General features: G+C 42.2%; 1 long non-coding RNA gene across 1 annotated transcript; it reads right to left on the bottom strand.

Moving 5' to 3' along the window:
* Positions 1-2,190: 2,190 nt before the first annotated feature.
* LOC140652142 (uncharacterized) lies at positions 2,191-16,424 on the bottom strand. The gene is made up of 3 exons (XR_012042670.1): positions 15,149-16,424; positions 11,722-11,839; positions 2,191-4,210 (listed from the first exon to the last, which is right to left on the bottom strand). It is a non-coding gene; the product is annotated as an uncharacterized lncRNA (long non-coding RNA).
* Between the last annotated feature and the right edge of the window lie 1,550 nt (positions 16,425-17,974).

The following is a 17,974-nucleotide window of genomic DNA, read 5'->3' as shown; positions in this document are numbered from 1 at the left end:
GCAGCGCAGTATCTTAGGTGTCAGGCTTAGGTGTCATGGCACTGACATTACGGGTTGCAGAGTTCAAGCACCCACAATCCTGCTTCTCAGATGTCTGAGACCAGTGGTACACATGGATTACCTAGCTTTCTGAAAACAAAACACCTCTTTTTCCCCATTTAGAAGCAAAACTACAGCGCCTACGGGAATATTCACCAACAGACCTAGTAGCTTCAAAATTCCCTAGATGCAAATCATCTCTGCTCACTGTCCCTCTCACACCCCCCCCCAGAAGTACCTGGAGAGAAAGGGGCACAAGTAGCTTCCCCCATCCCCTTTCTCTCGGTCCATTCACAGACTGCCCTCCTGCCTTGTTTCAAGGCAGGCTCCTAGGTTGATGGCTAGAGGACTGAAAGTCAAAGGTGGCAGCTTTGGCCAGTAACAATGGCCGGTAACATGGCCGGTAACAATCCCTCTGTGCTTGCTGAATGGTGAATTACCTCAAGGTCTATTCTTTCCCATTTTCCCAGACTGGTTTCTATTGAATTAAGTGCTTTATACTTACACAATAAACAACCCAACAGCTTGCCCAAACACAGTGTTCATTTTTGCAGAGTGGTCCGCCAGTCACACCTCCATTTTCTATTGCTGTATTTTTTGCCTTCTCTAAATGAATAGCGCTTCATTTGCAATGTCTCCTTGCGAAGCAAACATTGCTTTTGGCTCCTGCTGAACACGGCTTGCAGCAGGCTGCTCAAGCAGGAAGGTTCATGGCAACTGGACCATAGGCATGAAGAGCAGATCGCACAGGAGAAAGTGATGACACATTCCAGCCCATGGGTGCCAGGTTGTCTTAAGCAAGAGGCAAATGGGAAAGACAAACAAGGAAGCAGAAGAATCACACAACTTTAAGCACCTTCTAAATGCACAACACAAGGACAAACGGGAGAAATCTCTGCCAGCCAACAGAGCACGTAGCAGTGCCAGTGCATTTCCATATGTTTCTCCTGCTACTGCCTATCTAGAGGGTATTACAATCCAGCCCCTACTATATACTTGCTGAGCGCCTTAGAGCAGCAGCGTTGCCTCATCTCAGAGCGAGGAGTCTCTCCCAGTGGGTATGCAATGACGGCTTTCTTGAATTGGTTGAAGTTTTTCGGCAGTACACAAGTGTTTCCTCTTGGTTAGGCTCCATAAAAGCCTATGCAGCTTCTAATGGTGCATTGCATCTCCCTTGCCCTGCCTGTTACTGAACAAAACAGCATGCATCAATCCTTCAGTACCTGGGCTTTCCAAAAGGTGATCTATTTCACATGGGAAGAGACACACTAGTGACTTAAGGAGATCTAATTCCACTGGTTTGAAGAAAGTTCTTGTTTCTCACAGCAGTGGCAAATTTAATTTTGCACTGCCTAGCTTTCAAAAACTTTTTTCAAGTCTCATCATTTGTACAATACCAGTGGAAAAAAGAGTCTCATGACTCTGTTATCAGTCCATTTTATGTAACGTTCACAGTGAATGATTAAACAAAAAGATTATTGCTTAGTAAGTTTTGAGTAGTTGCCCAGAAATCATGCATGCAGAGCCAAATACTACCATTGACGTTTAAGCACTTTTAAAAGGATTAACTAAAGGAGATGGTGCCAAAATTCATCCTTTGAATAGGGAGGTGTGCTTGCAATTGAAATGTCAACGACAAACTCAACATTGACTTGAAACTTGACACAACAGGCACAGGGAGCTTCATCCTCCTATTGCTTTAGATATCAGCGCTAATGTACACTGAAGGACAAATCCGTGATAATGAAGCTAGTGATGGCCATTGTCCAGGCAAATGGGAATGTGTAGGCTTATGATTTTGACAGTTCTCTTTGTGTTCCCTTTATGAAAGTCATAAACATTCGTGTGACCCTGTTCAGGAATAATTTACATCTGTAATGCTATGAGTACTGTTCACAGAGATTTCATTATTTAAGTTTCAAGTGCTCCCTGAGTTGCTGATTCTTTAACAATTTTCAGATCAGGCACATAAAAAGTTCTGGTATAAATACTTGGGCAAAGACTGCCACAGAAGGATTGACAAGATTCCCTATTGCTTGGAAAATATAGGGGGTTTAGTGCCAGCTCACAAAATGTTTGTGAAAAGCAAAACCAAAATGAACTACAAATGCCACTGCAGATTTTATAACTAATTACCTTTATTAAATGTTTTCGCAATTTGCTCAAGTGTAATGGAAGGGCTTGTTTGCACTTGAAAGTTAATTCTGACCAGGACAGTGTACATGTACATTGCAATAACTATTGCAGAATAACTCGGGTGTGAAAACCTGTTCTGGAATCAGTCTACCTTGTTCCACTTTAGATTAATCCACTCTGAAAGAAAGAGTTTGGGATCTGACACATATCAGAGTTGGGAGCTCTTTTTTTACAAGTACTTGAACTTGATATTGTCTTTCACTGTTCTCTCCTTCCCTTTTCAGTAGGCGTTTTGGCATACATTTAATTCAGCTCTGCAGTAAGGTTAAAGGGAATAGTAAAAAAGAAGGAAGTCCTTCTGGAGAACCCTTTTATTGATTAATTCCTGCCGACAACCTTGAATTCTAGAGCAAATGTTGTAACCAATGATCTCCGGGTATCTGAGGCCTCTGCTTGTACCTTTAGATTCAGAACTTGAGGACCATGGCACTCAAGACGCCCTATGCAGCTTGCATAGCAGGCTCTGTCTCAATAACTCTGCAAGGGGTAGGGAGAGGATCAGCTTGGACACTACAGCTGCACAATGAATCGCCACGGCAGCCGATAACGTTAATGTCAGAGAGGTCCATAGTCTTGCGCAAGATTTTGGTTGCCATACTCTTTTAGAGTCTCCGCACAGAGCAATGATGACACTAGCAATCAGTAGCCCTTTTGACAGCTTTTTACTCCTTTTCCCTGCAAGAGGGACAACCAGTATGCTCATTTCCAGTACCACAGAGCAGGCCAGAACTGCTTACATGATGACTTTTAACCCTCATAGAATGGGATGATCAACCTCCTCCAAGGGGGCTCATAAAGTCAAAAAGGAAATACTCGCTCCTCTGCGTATGCAGCCACTCTTGCTGTTGGGAATGCCTGGCACCACTGTTGAACAAAAAATATATATAAAAAATAAAAATAATAAAAAATCAAAGACGTGGCAATAGATGACTCCAGATCATTCAAGGCACTCTGTATTTCTTTTCCTTGGCTGTGGTTCTGACTGTCCTAAAAGCTGGTGCTCTGAACAGAACTGGTGTTTGTGTCCTGGCCTTCAGCTAGCTAGGCAGGGAGCCCAGTTTTCAGTACTGTGCTCTTGATCACAAAGCATACACCTGGGGCCAGGATTTGATGTGACAGTTTTAGGCTGGCTATTACCAGATCAAAACACTGTGGCCACAAGCTACACAGAGCTGATTCAGTACAGATTCAGCTTATTAAATTTTGGGGGCAGAGAGAGGGGAAGTTTATTTTGACAGATGTTATGCCAGATGAAGTATAAACTGTCCTGCTGCAGATAGCATAGAGTCTATAAACTGTATATGGTGTGCTTTGGCAAATTTGATAGAAATTCAATCATCAGATGTATTCATCTCATCTGTGTCAAATCATGGCTCTAGGATGCTCCAGAGGTGAACAGAGCCAGTGTCTGGTACTGGATGGTGTACCCTGAGGCTGGGGAGTTAGATACCAGTCTCATACAGATGCCCACCAGAGGCACTCATTACTCTGGCAAAACTGCAACTATAAATCACCACACCAGGACTTGGGCAATCCTCAGATTCTGCTGATGAAGAGTGCTGCTGGAGATGATACCCAAAGAGCCACTGAACACGCCAGTGATGATGATTTTCAGTTTCAGAAAACAAAATGAGAAAAAGAAGAGATGCAGTGTCTCTAGCAGGAGTATGCTCTAGGCTTCAGCAGCAGCATGGACTGAACAGAAAATGGCTGGCAGCAAACAGTGCATTTTCAGATATGGAAAATCTCGGAGTGTGGCAACATTACAATACTTAACTAGGCACATTAACACTTGAGACCCTCTGTGGCTTGGGTGGGGAGCCACTGGAATAAATTTCAAGTAACCTATATGTGCTATCTTTTATTTCAGATGAAGGTATCCAGCCAGAGCATGATACAGACTGAGCTCAGGGACATGGAATAACAGCAGGAGGTCTTCCACTGGTCTTCCACTAACTTGTATAGCAGAATCAATCTAAAAGAGAAGAGATGTTTCAGATTAGGAGAGACTATCTACATTGCTTATGACTGCTGTAGGGAAGTGTCTTGATACCTATTCTGCATGAATTCCTTGCCTCCATGGACTGTTCTTTTTTAAAATGCCTTGGAAGCACATTTTGTCAGGAATATGAGCATTTCAAAGGTCTGGACCAATCTCTCAGAGTAAGGGAGACAGAGAGAAGAGTATGCATGTCCATCCTGAAACTTTTATGTAAACATTTGAACCGCACAGAGCTTTCTACATGAAAGGACGTATCAAGCTTCTGCTTGCTCATCAGATTTATTAAGCAAGACAGCTCTTAAATTTGTTAGAATGGACCATATTCCCATCTGGTATAAATTACTGTGGCACTTCTGGCTTCAGTGAAGTTATGCAAGTCACAACAGCTTTGGATCAGTATCTTTATTCATGTGCCTGTTTCCCCAGTCTCATGCATTCAAACTACTGTATGAAACACAAAAAGTGTGAATTTACAGAGTGCTTTTACCCCCAAAGTGCATAGATAGCCTGAAGTACAAACCTACACTCCATCTGTTTCCACCAGCTCACATACTCTCAGGTTATGCTGTCTTGCACTAATATACCATTAAAAGGGAGTATCAACACAAATTAATCTGGTTGAAAGAGTTAGCAGGTTGGCTTGTAAACAAGAATCATCCTGGCTCCACTTCACTCATAGCATTAATTTCTAGTTAAATAAGCAATTGTAAATGTCTGAGAAATTATGTTTACCGTTCGTTTGGAAAAAGAAATCCTCCTTTGCACCCCACATCCTATCAGAGACTTCCACTGCATTCATAATGCCGTACTCATCCATCACAACTCCTCCTCTCTTGAAAGCAGTGACTGAGGGATATATATGGTAGCTTGTTCACGGGATAAATCAAGTGTAACTTTCTTTAAACAGAGACAGAAAGGGAGAGAAAAGCCTCACTGCTGCTACCTCTCCCCCTCCTTGCTGTCCCCCCATGCCTTCTGAGCCCCTACCACTTATACTTCCCCTCTGCCTGCTGCGTGGGCTCTCTCCTCCCCATCCTCTGTTTCCCACCACTAGTTCCAGCACTCACAAGCCCCAAGGATTATGCTTTGCTACACATCATGCTTCAATTTTGTGTTGGTACGCTCAAGAGTGAAAGAGGCAGCACCGACTGATAAGCAGTGCCCGAAACACTTTCCTGACCTGCAGTGATGAAGCCATCTGCAAAGATTTTGGGCAGTGAAGCTCCAGCAATTGATCTCCAGAGTCCTCCTCCTGCCCACAACAGAATCTCTTTCCTCCACTGTGGCTAGTCACGCTCCCAAAGGGAAGAAGTCAGGGCAGAATTCACAATGGCACTGAAGGAGATACCTGGTTTGTGTGTCGATTTTTAGGATCTTTTTATTTACTCAAAAAAAAAAAAAGAAGCAAAGACTAGCTGTACTATCACGTGAAAACACGCTATTTTTAATAGTCACTTTGAAACACTTCTCTATTCAGCTAGCTCACAGCAGACACTTCATTCCCCTACAAAACTGGCTTTAGTGCAGATTAATATAACAGCAAAATAGCTACACTTCTTCCAGGGTTTGTGCTCAAAATGTTGCATGCAATCACTTGGTTTCCTAGTGCTTACTGTAATATACAGCAAGCAATCTCTGCTTTTCCCAGAAATGTATATTTTTGGTATCAAAGCTTAAGAACCTCTACTTCCCTTTTCACCTTCAAACCCCTATATGCTGATTTTGAGCATGCTTAAATACCTGGGTAGAAGGCAGTTAACCTGAACTGAAAACTGAGTCTCAGCAGACTGTTTAAACTACATGAAACCCTGCGTTAGATTCTGTACAAACACCGGGCTCTAGTGTAGTTCGAACTAATCCCCTCTCCAAATTCATCATGAGTAAAATAAGGAAAAGTAAGATTATAGCTGCTCCTCAAGAGGTACCATGTTCTTTGCCTGGGGAAGGCTTCACTGTAAGGTTAGTTGGTTTGTAAGTATATTATTTGCATCATGCATGGCCATTCTGTAAAATCTAGTTGGTTAATTCTTTGCCAACCACAAATGATCAAAAATTATGAACTAAGACCTCAAATAATCAGCAGCTTTTCTAAAAAATGAGTAACATATTGGAATATTTATTTGTCTTCTACTTTTAGGGTATGTTCAGTGGCTTTCAGTGAAGCCACTTCAGAAAACATCTTTCAGAAAAACACGTCCTGCCTCATGGACATGGTAACAATTTCTGGTGAAACACACTTTCAAGGAACACATCTAAAACCATAAAGTTTAAAATAAACTTCTGGCTGAAGAACTTCTCCAATATGCATTGCTTCATCTGTTAAACTTAGAACCACTATTGCACAGACCTACTATAAGCTTGGCAGAGGAAAAATACCCTTAGTGGGCCATACGATTAGGCTAAGCCTCACTTCCTAAACCCAACACATCTCCTGCCAAATCCACGTAGAGGCTGCTGTAGAGTTAGGTGTCTTCTGCAGCACATGGCATTACCACCTCCCAGCACTGTTCAACATGATCAGATGCTGTCCCCTTGCAGGCACCCCGCTCTCCTTGCATCACCCCGCTGACAAACTATCACAGCACCCCACGTGGCTTGTCAGGGAAAGTCATACCTGCTCACCGCTGAAAGCTCTTCACAGACATGCTCAAGGAGACAAAAAACCCCAACAGGACAGACCCTTAGCTCCCTACGAAGCCCTCAGGCCAGAGCGGCTGTCAGAGGGACAGGAGCTACCTGTAAAAACACAATTGGCTTTGCTCTACAAAAACCAGAAATTGTTCCACCAAAGCAACAGTTCCCTCCGAAACACCACAGCCTTGCAGGTACCTGTGGGGCCACCAGGGCTGGCAGCATCCAGGGCACACATCCTTCCCCACCCCTGGTCCCAGGGCATGGGATGCTGTTTTAGGAGCCTCTGCTCTTTGCTCTGGTGTTCCCCAAATACATCCCTCCTGGAAGGCTGTGTCATTTTTGGGAGGCTGGTAGGGAGAAGAAACTTTTTCAATATGAACCATCACATTCTGTATCACAAACAGTGCAGAAATAACCTGGCTCTTTTTCAATTGAAAATAAAGGTCAGATAACTTTAGGCCCCATCTATGGCTAGCAGTGCCTGCAAACATTTCTGGGTATAGCAGCTCAGTTGTCTACGCTATTAAATTGTTCTCACAGTGTGTTGCATGATGTTGGCCTACAGCTTTTTTCAAAACTTTTCTGGACATAGTTAGGGAGTTAGCGCAGGTAAGAGACCATTCCCAATAGTTACGTTGGATGCAGGCACCCCACTCTGGAGGCTAACTGACGTGAGCCATTCTGGGTCACAGGAGTAGGTGACAAATAGTTAGAACTATTTATATTTTAGTACAAAAAGATTAGGTTCTTTGCCCCCTAACATCTTTTACTACTTTTATTTCTACTTCTTCTAAGATTGAAAGTACAAGCCTTAAGTCCTTCTGCAATTGACAGTCTAACTTTACATGAGAATTTACAAGTTAGTCCAGGAACAATATTTTTTAAATTACGTAAGTGAATCCGAGTCTCAGAAAAATGTGGATCTCAATACAAACTTTGTTGGTTGAGTCCTTATCTAATTTTACTGTAAAGCAAATTATGCAATGTGATAACCTGCTTACTGTGTTAGTCGAGTCACCTTCATCAAAGGCTTTCATAGGAGGTGATATAACATCCTAGTAGGCTTATAAAATTAGTGACTGTGCATTGACTGCGTGATAGGACTGATGTCGGACTGGAAGATAGAGAGGATATTTTCCAAGCTCTGGGTAAGTATGTGACTTCTATGTTTTTATACTGCAAAAGCTCCAGGCATAGGGAAAACAAACATAAAAGGATGCACAAGAAACACTACACATCATTTGAATTCCCCAAAATAATGCAGGAATTGGGTTTTTTTGAGCACATATTACACAGCTAGTAACATCTGAAACAAGCGGTCTAAAATGACTGACGTTGCTCTTTGTTTTTCCCCTCCCTGATTCAGATTTTCTTGAACCATCTTAGGACTGCAAGGGTTCAGTGACTTGCCTGTGCCCTTCAGGAGCAACAAGCTTTTGACCCTACTCATCTGTTTGCGTGAATTTCATGGAATCTGTAATCACAAAAGCTGGCTTTTTTCCCGGGTTATGTATGATCCAGGCTAACCAGAGGGCAGAGGGAGCAGTGGCCAGCAGATATGCCCTTTAGAGGTGGTGAGAGCATGACTCAGTCTTTGTGAGCAACAGAATCTCCATAAACTATCATTTAGTTGGTTTGCTTCATTTAGCTATTGCAGGGGTTTTTGTTTGATGTTTAATTTCTTACTGAACCTTGAGCAACCTGGTAGGACATATGACATCAACCATGAGTAATCATTTGGTTTTAGTTAGTTACTGTTAACACTCTCAGGTAGCTTAGTCAATAATAATAAAAAAGGCAAAAGCGCTCAATAAATACTCTTTATCTGTATTTAAAGGGTCTCCCTTTTTGTGTCTCTGATGACTGAGGAAATTAATAATCAGTGTGGAAAAGGCTGACATTATTGTGGAGCAGAGCTATAAATAAATAAATATATTACTATATATGGGTGTCTACTGGGACATGTTTTGTATTGACTACTTGTCTTGCTACTAAAATGCCCCTGTTTTGTCAGACTTACTCCAGAACTGCCCTACTGCAATTTTTGACTCTGATCTCTCCCTCTTTCTCCTTCCTTTTTTAAAACAAATATCTGAATGCAGCCTTTGCTATGGTGGGTCCTGAGGTACAGAATTACTGTCTGCTGACATCCAGCTCATCTTCCCAGTCCCGGCTTCCAGACTACACTGACATCATCCATCTATCTACTCAAAGCTGTATTTACTGTGACCAATGTTAACTTCAATTCCTTCCTCAGCTGTGTCTCCAGCCTAACTCCCTTTATTTTCCAGCTCTTTCAGATAAAAACTCCAGTTTAGCTGGAGGTTACAGGCATGATGTTGGGCTGAATATAGTAATAAAACAAACCAGGTAATCCTAACTGTCTTTTCTGGTCCTTTGCTCTTGTGAATTTCCTTAGGGTTTGTCAGTATAATATTAAGAGGCTGCATGTCACTATTGAATTGCTTTATTTACTTTCGTTGAAAGTTTTTGGGGAACTGTCATGTTGGTGTTTAGTTGTATAGCACCTGGAACACTGAAAGCCTGGTCCAGGCTTATGGCTCCTATGAGAATTGACTGCTAATAAAATACAAAGAGTAATCACTGGGAAATGGCAATCTCTGTATTACACTGGCAAAGCACGATCAGTGCTTTGGTCATGGATACCAAAATAAAAAGAAGAGCTAATTGTGTTTTTAGAGGCTGGCATGGCATACACATGCAAATATCATGGTTTACTACAGTATACCACTTGCATAGCGTGTCTGCATGTCCCCTGGAAGCCCAATTCAGTACTGTTTGCACCGCATTAGATTGGATGTACATTAAAAAAAGATAATAAAACTTTAAAGCACTTAAAGGAGAAGTACTGTAATTTGGTTCCGGTTATCTAAAACAGTTAGACAGCCTGGTTTTAAGACAGGGAAGCTTCATTCACTCTTTATTCAGAATCATAGCAGGTCTCCTACAAAAATACCCAGGAATTTTCCCAGATACATTGGAACATATTGGTAGCAGCAGGACACTACACTATTTCCAGGTACTAGGAATGTACTTATCAGGACAGTAAAAGTCCATGGCTTGTCTGAAAAGAATCAAATAAATAGTTCCACACAGTACAGGGCAGAGGTACATCAACAGCCCTTATGCAGGACCAAAATGCAATAATGTTTCTGATCAAAACAGTTCCAAAACCATGCAGCTGGTCCAGGGCCATGGAGGCATGTGAGATTGAGACGTGGTGAGAAGGAGTGACTACAAAAATCCTGTTCTGTGCAGGAGTTTTTGAGTGAGAGACCCGTCCCTCCAGCTGCCTTATTCTGAATTACTAGGCTGGAACTACACTGGGTCTGTTTAATGAATAGATTTTGCTTCAGAAATTTTGTCAAACCAAACACATTTGTTTGAACTATCAGTTTCAACGTTTTTGACTAGATTTTGCAAGTCCAGTGTACATAAGGGAGAAAAACTTAAATACAGAGACTGACCTTTTCACTCTGCAAGCAGAGGTTTCAACAAAGTCATGTCTGATTAGAGATTTCAGAAGATTTCAAAAGTTTTGAAAGCCTTGGAGTTATTTGTGAAACAGAACCTGGTTTTTTATGGTTTGTTCCAGTGTTGACATGCACTGAGAGGCAGAGCAGGGCCTGGTGCTCCAGCTAATCCAGCACATTGTGCTGACTCAGAAGCATAGCTGGAGACTAACAGGACTCTGGCTTACACAGACTAACAGTTGATGGAGTCTTTTGGCCAACCTCCTTACTGTGGGGTCTTCTATTTTTTTGTCAAATGTAAAGTGAGACTTTTTAGCTAACTGTATTACTGCTGAGTTACTCTCTATGCCTGCATTATTTATTTCCAATACACTTTGCAACAGCAGTGTAAATCTCACAGCTAGAATCTTTCCCCTATGCTTGTATCAGACAACAGTACATAAACTGTTGTCTTATATAGAATTGTGCAGACGATGCAGTAGAGGAGATACCCATGAATCAAAGATGGCACCAAGGGGATTTCACTTGCAATGAACTATGTTCCACTTAGAGGTTTCCTAAGAAGCAAAGAATACAGACTGAAGATAGTCCCTCAAAGACCTGCTTTCTGGCATACAGCAAATGAAAAGGAAACGTGCAGTAGTTTAACCAAAAGGATGTTCAAATGGATTAAGGCTGTATCAGAAAGAGAGCTTTATCATTTCTATACTCAGTTCTACCTGAGCGTAAACTGCTGGAACAACACTGATTCAACCCGAGAGACCATGAAATACTGTTATCCAAAGTGAAGCGTTTCCAAAATGTTCATGCAGGTTCCAGAGTCTCTCCTGCTGCCAAAGTAATTTAAATTTAATGCATTAACTTTATTTAAAAATATCTCTCCTCTTTGGAGAGGAGTTTGGAGCCAGCTGCCCTCCCTCTCAGCATATGTAAGTGATAATGGCAGGTGAATATGTACTATACAGTAGCTTCATATTTCTCCCATTAGGATCCATGTCACTTTCTATTTTTGAGAGCTGACTGAGTGTTTACTAGGCTACGCTTCGTCCCCCTCCTTCTCCTGTACCGTAACCTTGTAACCCAAGATGCTGGTGGCAGTATTGGGTTTGCAGTGCTCTGACCTTTTGTCCCTCTACTTGAAATTGCCTGGTTTTATCCCGCGATGGCTGCCGCTTGGGTTACACTGATAACCTTTCATGACATGCCTGGTGAACTTCCTAGCAGAAATACGAAAAGGACCATGGCTTACCTCAATTCAAATAGCAGCAATTCGAAGTTGGGGCCCCGTTAGGCTGGGATAGTGTTAGATCTTTCTGAAATTGCCCTGGATGCACACGGGGCCATGAAGGGACTTACCATTTAAGCCTTCGGGTGACTGATCCACAGGTGACCCAGGGACTGAATTCACATTCTGGGCCCCTTTCTCCAGTCCTTGCTCAGGCAAAATACTTCGTGAACTTCTTAGGTATTTTGCCTAGTAAAGACAGACGATTCAATCCACTTGTGGAAGTCATCACATACAGTTAACAAGAAAAAGCAATTCCTTACCCACCGTGCCACTGTACATCACCCCCCCACACACACCCCTCATCCCAAAAAGATATCCAGAAAAGGAATCGCATGACAAATGGGAAGATGTTTGAATGATTTTGTCGCTCCTGTCTGGAGGGCCTCCAACTAAACCCCCTAGTTTTACCTGTGTGCCAACTGCAAGATCAAACTGGAAATGAAGCCCTGAGTGCCAGTGTTTGGCGGCCCGGTTCAGGGAATAAAAAGACTTGGTGGGAGGTGGACAATTGGTGCTATTTGTTAGTAAGGCTCTGGGCTTTTTATTTATTTGAAATGTTTCAGCCTATCTAAAAGTAAAACAACAGATTTGCATCCTTTCTCCTGACTTCTGATGTGTGACTGAATTCATGTTTCTATATCCCCCTCATTTCACTTCCAAAAGGTTTTATTTTCTATTTCAGTTTTCTGTGACTACCCCAGTCTGGAATATTAAACTTTATGTTCCTTTTTATATGCAAAAACTCATGGGGGTGAACACAGTTCTCAGAAAAAGATCAAGAAAGTTCTGATCATCTAGCTAAAAAAGTATTATTTTGAAGCTCCTCTTGCATAGCATTTGAGTTAATTTTGGCTTCGACATACTGTAAAACTGTGCCTTACTGAATAGCTAGTTGCTGCTCAAAAGGACGGTTCCACCTCCTCTGACCCCTGGCTGTGTCTTCCGACCCTTCTCCTTGGCCAGCACGGGCACCCATCTGACGCTATGGAGAACCAGGTCAGGAAGCTTAGCCAGCAGAAAATTAATCACTCTTTTTTCACGGTTTAGTTTTTTGCTGGTTTGGTTTGAACAAAATTACTGAGGGTTCAGAAAAATGCAGAATTAAACTAGATGCAGCAGCACACTGTTAGATTGGCTCAAACATTTTCTGAAACTTTACTTTCACCATTTGCCAAAAGCAGAATTTTATCTGGTATGACTAGCAATCCTTCTATTTTGACACTTTTTCAGACTGTGGTCTCTTACATTGCCCCAGATTTTGACAGTTCTGGCAAGCTCAGTGGACAAGACCTGGATTCCTTCTAGCACATATCTTCACACCTTGCTTTCCCTCCACTTCCAACACACATTCAATTATACTCAAGGCAACACAAATTTTGAAAGCTTTTACACATAATGTACTAAGAAGCAAAACAGACTTACTTTGCCTTTCAGGTATTTTAATGAGTTGCTAATACTTTTCCCAAGCAACATTCTTTACTTGTAATCATTAGCCTTCTTTTTTATTCAGCTCTTCTTTGAGGAGTTAAAGTCCTTCTTCATAAAGCCATAGCCTATCAGTGAAATACAGCCAGCTGCTATTTTTGCTACATGTCATAGTCATATTTTATAGCACTTAATTTTTTTAATGTGGATGCACAGACAGTTTATACTTATTCATAGAGAAGACTCATTTGCTTTGATTAAGTATTCATGAGAGTAACTGCTGACCATTCTAGGATCTCCAGAGACCAAAATACGCTCTTTCCCAAATCACTGCAAAATAGACAGCAGCAGGGGAAGCACACTGACAAGACTTTGCTGATTTATGCTAGCTTCCCAGTTGAGCTGTCACACCTAGGGCTGCTCTAAGAGGTAATAGACCTTTACATTGAATCCTTGCTTTGTCTGCCTGACCTGCCAGTTAACTGGTGGTTAACAGTTAATGCATTTCCCAACAGTGTCCTGTGATAAAAGAACATGCTCATGGTTTCATAATGCATATTTCATTGCAGGTGCTGTCTCCATCAGTTAAAAGTCTGTCTTTCTCTGTTTACAACAGGGTTATAAAGCTCCACTGATTTTCATGTTTTTTAAACCAGTAGCTAATATATTGTACAAATCGCAAGCCTTTTACCCATGTATGTGACTTCTTTAGAGCTCAAGGTATCATCCTTGATAATGATGAGAAATGCTGGCCTGGCTCTTACATGTCTGATAAGTGTGCACAAAACAGCTGAGTGAATTAACAAACCAAGGGCAAAAGGCAAAGATCATGCATGGGATTAAGGTAGACAGTGATCCTCCCTGAAACATGCTATTTGATCATTTCATTTTGAAAAGGCAATATGACTTTGAAGCCCTAACAGTATTTTCCATAGAGCTGAAAAGTAAGGATGACAGATGTCCCACCAGCTCACTATCTACTGTCACTGCAAATATAGTTTTCTTGTCACCACCTACAAATCCCAGGATACGACTGCCTTTCCTCCCTCCCTCCCGTTTATCCCTCCATGTCTAACTCCACATTTCTTCACCCCACCTGCTCTGCCAGAGCTCCCGTCAGCTTCCCTCACAATCACTGCCGCCGAGTTCCTTATGAGCAGCAAGAGTTTCCTGAGTTCATCTGCAAAGTCCCTATCCTCTTTTAATGGCTTATCACTGTCATGCTACTAACTGCAAGCAACTGAACGTACTTCATCTTTTTATAAAATAAAAGAAGGAAAGAATGAGTTTCTCTGGTAAATCCCGAGATGAATGATGTTGCAGGGAAAACTCACATTTGGTCAGGATTTCGCTGACATGCACTGCTGATTTTTATTGGTATCAATGGGAATCTTCATAAGGATCTAACTTCTCTTGCTAAGCTTAAAACAGGGCAAGGAGATAACAACAACAAAATGAAGCTCATAAAAAACTAGAAGAAAATTATTACAACACTGACAGAGGTCATTCTGTGAACAGTCAGCATATTTTGGTATTGGACCTCAGTTTTGCTTCCTACTGCTCTGGCCGGGAGGACTTTTCATACAGGGGCACGACATCTGACCTGAAAACATTCTCCAGATTCCAGCAATGATGTTCTTTCTTTCCCCCTGTCAGGGTCCTCAAGACCTTAAGGCACAACTTTCCAAGACTCCCCCACAGTCCCTACATGCTCTTGCCAGAACTCCATCTTCCTACTGCCTTATACACAATTTGTCAAAAGGAAAATTCTCAACCTCGACCACTTTACTCACAAATGAAATGAAAGATACAGGGTATGTCTACACAGCACAATGAAGAACTAGGTATCACCAAATGACTTATTTTCAGGCCTTGAAGCAGCACAGTACTGTGAACATTAGCACCTAAACTAATACCAAACAAGTTTTTATATCTCTATGGCACCAAGCTAATGCAGCTGTGCTGCTTCCAGCACTCCATAGCATCTCTGCATAGCCCTGTCTTGTGGCGTGTGGATAACCTAATTCATGTCAGCATCCACATGGTAGCTCTGCACCATGTGACACATACCTATCATTGCTGCTCCATGCATCTGAAACACGAGCACAGGACTCCATCTCAGTTGCCTAACCCCTCCTGAGAGTCTTTTGCATCTTCCAGAGCAATACCGGGTGCACTTCTCTTCAAGCATTACCTCTAGTTTGACTCTCCTTGCTGAAAAGAACTTTCTTTTTAAGGAGCAGAAGGTAAATATCTTTGTCTCCTCCTGCCCTTCCCCTGGGGTTTTATCATTCTCCTCTCTTTTCTGTAAGTTACAGCAGATAAGACTGATTCAGCCAGTCAGCAGACTTTTTTGCTTAGGAAGCTGTAGTTCTGCTTCTGTCCTATACTGGATGCCCTCTTTTTGACTCGGAAGAAAAGTATGTTTTAGTGCCTGAACTGGCTGACTAAATATTTCAGTAATTAGGTTAAGTATCATCTGCCTTCCTGCAGATGTGTAATCCTTTTAGGACAAGATTAACCCTTTGCACCTACAATATCAACAGTCACATAGACAAATGGTATATACAGAAGCTATTCAAAATAACCCACATCCTCTGCTATCCTGGTGGTCACTCTTGGGTTTTAGTAAGGATGAATTGTAATCATATGAAAGATCTTGGACCAAGATAGTACACTTCCCATGTCCTTCCCTTCATCAACAAAAAAAGTACTGCATTAATAAGAAAAGTCAAAACCATGTATCCTTGCAGTCATCAAATAAGTGCAGTGCAATTATATTTCTCAGACTGTCTGGCTTTAAAAGAAGTCTGTGTTCACAGGATACAAAACATCCAGCTTTCACAGATGTAAATACCAGCAGTCCACCCAGAAGCAATTCCCACCAGGGAATTTTTCCACAGGTCCCTAGAGGGCAATGTATCTAAGTAAAATGTGGAGCAATGAGGCTCCAGGAGAAAATCAGCAAAGGAGAGACCCAAACTGCAAAAACAGGTAAGAGTTAAACTTGGCAGATATTTCTCAAGGTGATAAGAAAATACGTCAAATGTACGGTGCAAGCAACTCCCTGAAATGTGTCAGAAACAACCTTCTGGCAGGAACCAAAATGTTTCCACTCTACTGTGTATGCAAGTCCATCTGAGACTTTAGGTTGGAGGGGTGGAGCGGGCAGTACCTCTGGAGGAAGAGCTCTCTCATCACCAGACTCCTCTTCCCTCCCTACCCAATCTACTGTCAGCTCAGCAATGCCATCCATGGGTTTGCATAGCCAACACAATGAAACCCAATGTGAGTTTGCTCCTCTAAGCATTACCACAGAACAAGCAATGACCATGTATTTTTAATAACAGTAATTTCAAAAAGTATACTCTGTAATCAACAAGAAAATACAAATCTGAAATAGGAATCATCAAAGGCCACTAGTGTCAGAGGTTATGTGGAGGGCAATTAGCATGGAGCTGCCTTAAAGCTGGTATGTGAACCCACTGTGTGCTCCTTAGGACCAAAGGATGTTCCTTCAGTGCAGACATAGCATAAAGCTGCTATAATAAGTCTCTTCCAAGCCCCCACTATGAGACCAGTAAACATGTACAGGGCAAGGGCATCTCAGTTATGAAAAGACTTTAATAAAATGTTTTACAACCATGTTACATCATGGCTAAGCAGGCACGAGTTACAGCAACCTCCTTTCGTCCACTAATACTTAATCTATGTGCAATTCCATTTCCTAAATGAACACAAGAGAATACAGGAGACTTTTCAGGCAGATATAATTTGTTCTGAATTTATTAGGGCAACACAGCAACTCATAGATCACCACCTGAATTTCAGAGCACAAATATGGTTCCACTGTGTGCTCTGGGGAAGTCTATAAACACTCCCCATACAACAGGAAAACTTTAAACGACATCTCCAAACCTTGGGCAAATGTACTATATTTCTGGATGCCAGTCACAGCTAGGCCATGGTTGTCTGTACAGTGGGACAAACCAAAACCCTGGACTCATGTGTGTTCACACCATAAGGAAGCTTGTATCTCAGTGAGGAACAAAGCTTGGGACTGTACTCCAAATTAATGGGTAATGAACGACTGGTCTTTCTAACCCTGTGGGACATTTTTTCCTTAGGGATATTTTCCTCAGCCTAGGAAGTGAAAGAATCATTAACAATAACTGAACATCCTGCCTCCTCTGCAGTTAAGTACTAAATCATTAAATTCCTGCAATTTTTCCTTGTCCTCACCATTTCTGATGGGACAGGAACTCAGAAAGGATGAGCATATGTGTCCGACTGCACTGGAGCTGCTGTAACTTCATTGCCACGTGGCCGTTTGCCTTGCCCCGTGCAGAACTTGCCTCTGCCTGTGGTGTCAGCACAAAGTACAATAAAAAGTAATGATGTGCTTTGTCTCCCAGATTATCTACCCATGGTCTGTGTGTCATTACAGTAGTCTGCCCAACCAAGACTGTCCAGCTGAGGGGAAAACTGAGAGGAGGTGACCGTGTGGGGACAGCGAGCGAGGTTCTCTCGGGACAGGCAGCAGACCAAAAAACAGATTGCGTCAGCATGGGAAAGGATTGGGCAGGAGAGGAGGGTGTGTCGGGGCACGCTCCCAGGCAGAGACAAGCACAGAATAAACAGGGAGAAAGTCGCTGGCCGGGGTTTGAATAAAGGCCTCGGAAATGCAGAGAACTGGGCCACGCTAATGAGGGCACCGGCACTTCCCTGCGAGCAGAAAGCTGGGGAGGAGGGTGGAGGGAAAGCTGTGCATGGAAAACTGTGGAAGGCTTGCAAAGAGAGCTTTAGAAAGAAAGTAATCTGAAACCTCAATCTGACGGAAATATACAGTACAGTTGGTCAGGAGTTTGGCGGTAGGGTTTCTCATGATAAAATTTA

The sequence above is a fragment of the Ciconia boyciana genome, chromosome 5 (assembly GCF_034638445.1).
Source record: "Ciconia boyciana chromosome 5, ASM3463844v1, whole genome shotgun sequence".
NCBI classification, from domain to species: Eukaryota; Metazoa; Chordata; class Aves; order Ciconiiformes; family Ciconiidae; genus Ciconia; species Ciconia boyciana.
Note: the sequence above shows the minus strand (reverse complement) of the source record. Positions and strands in the feature narration are given on the sequence as shown.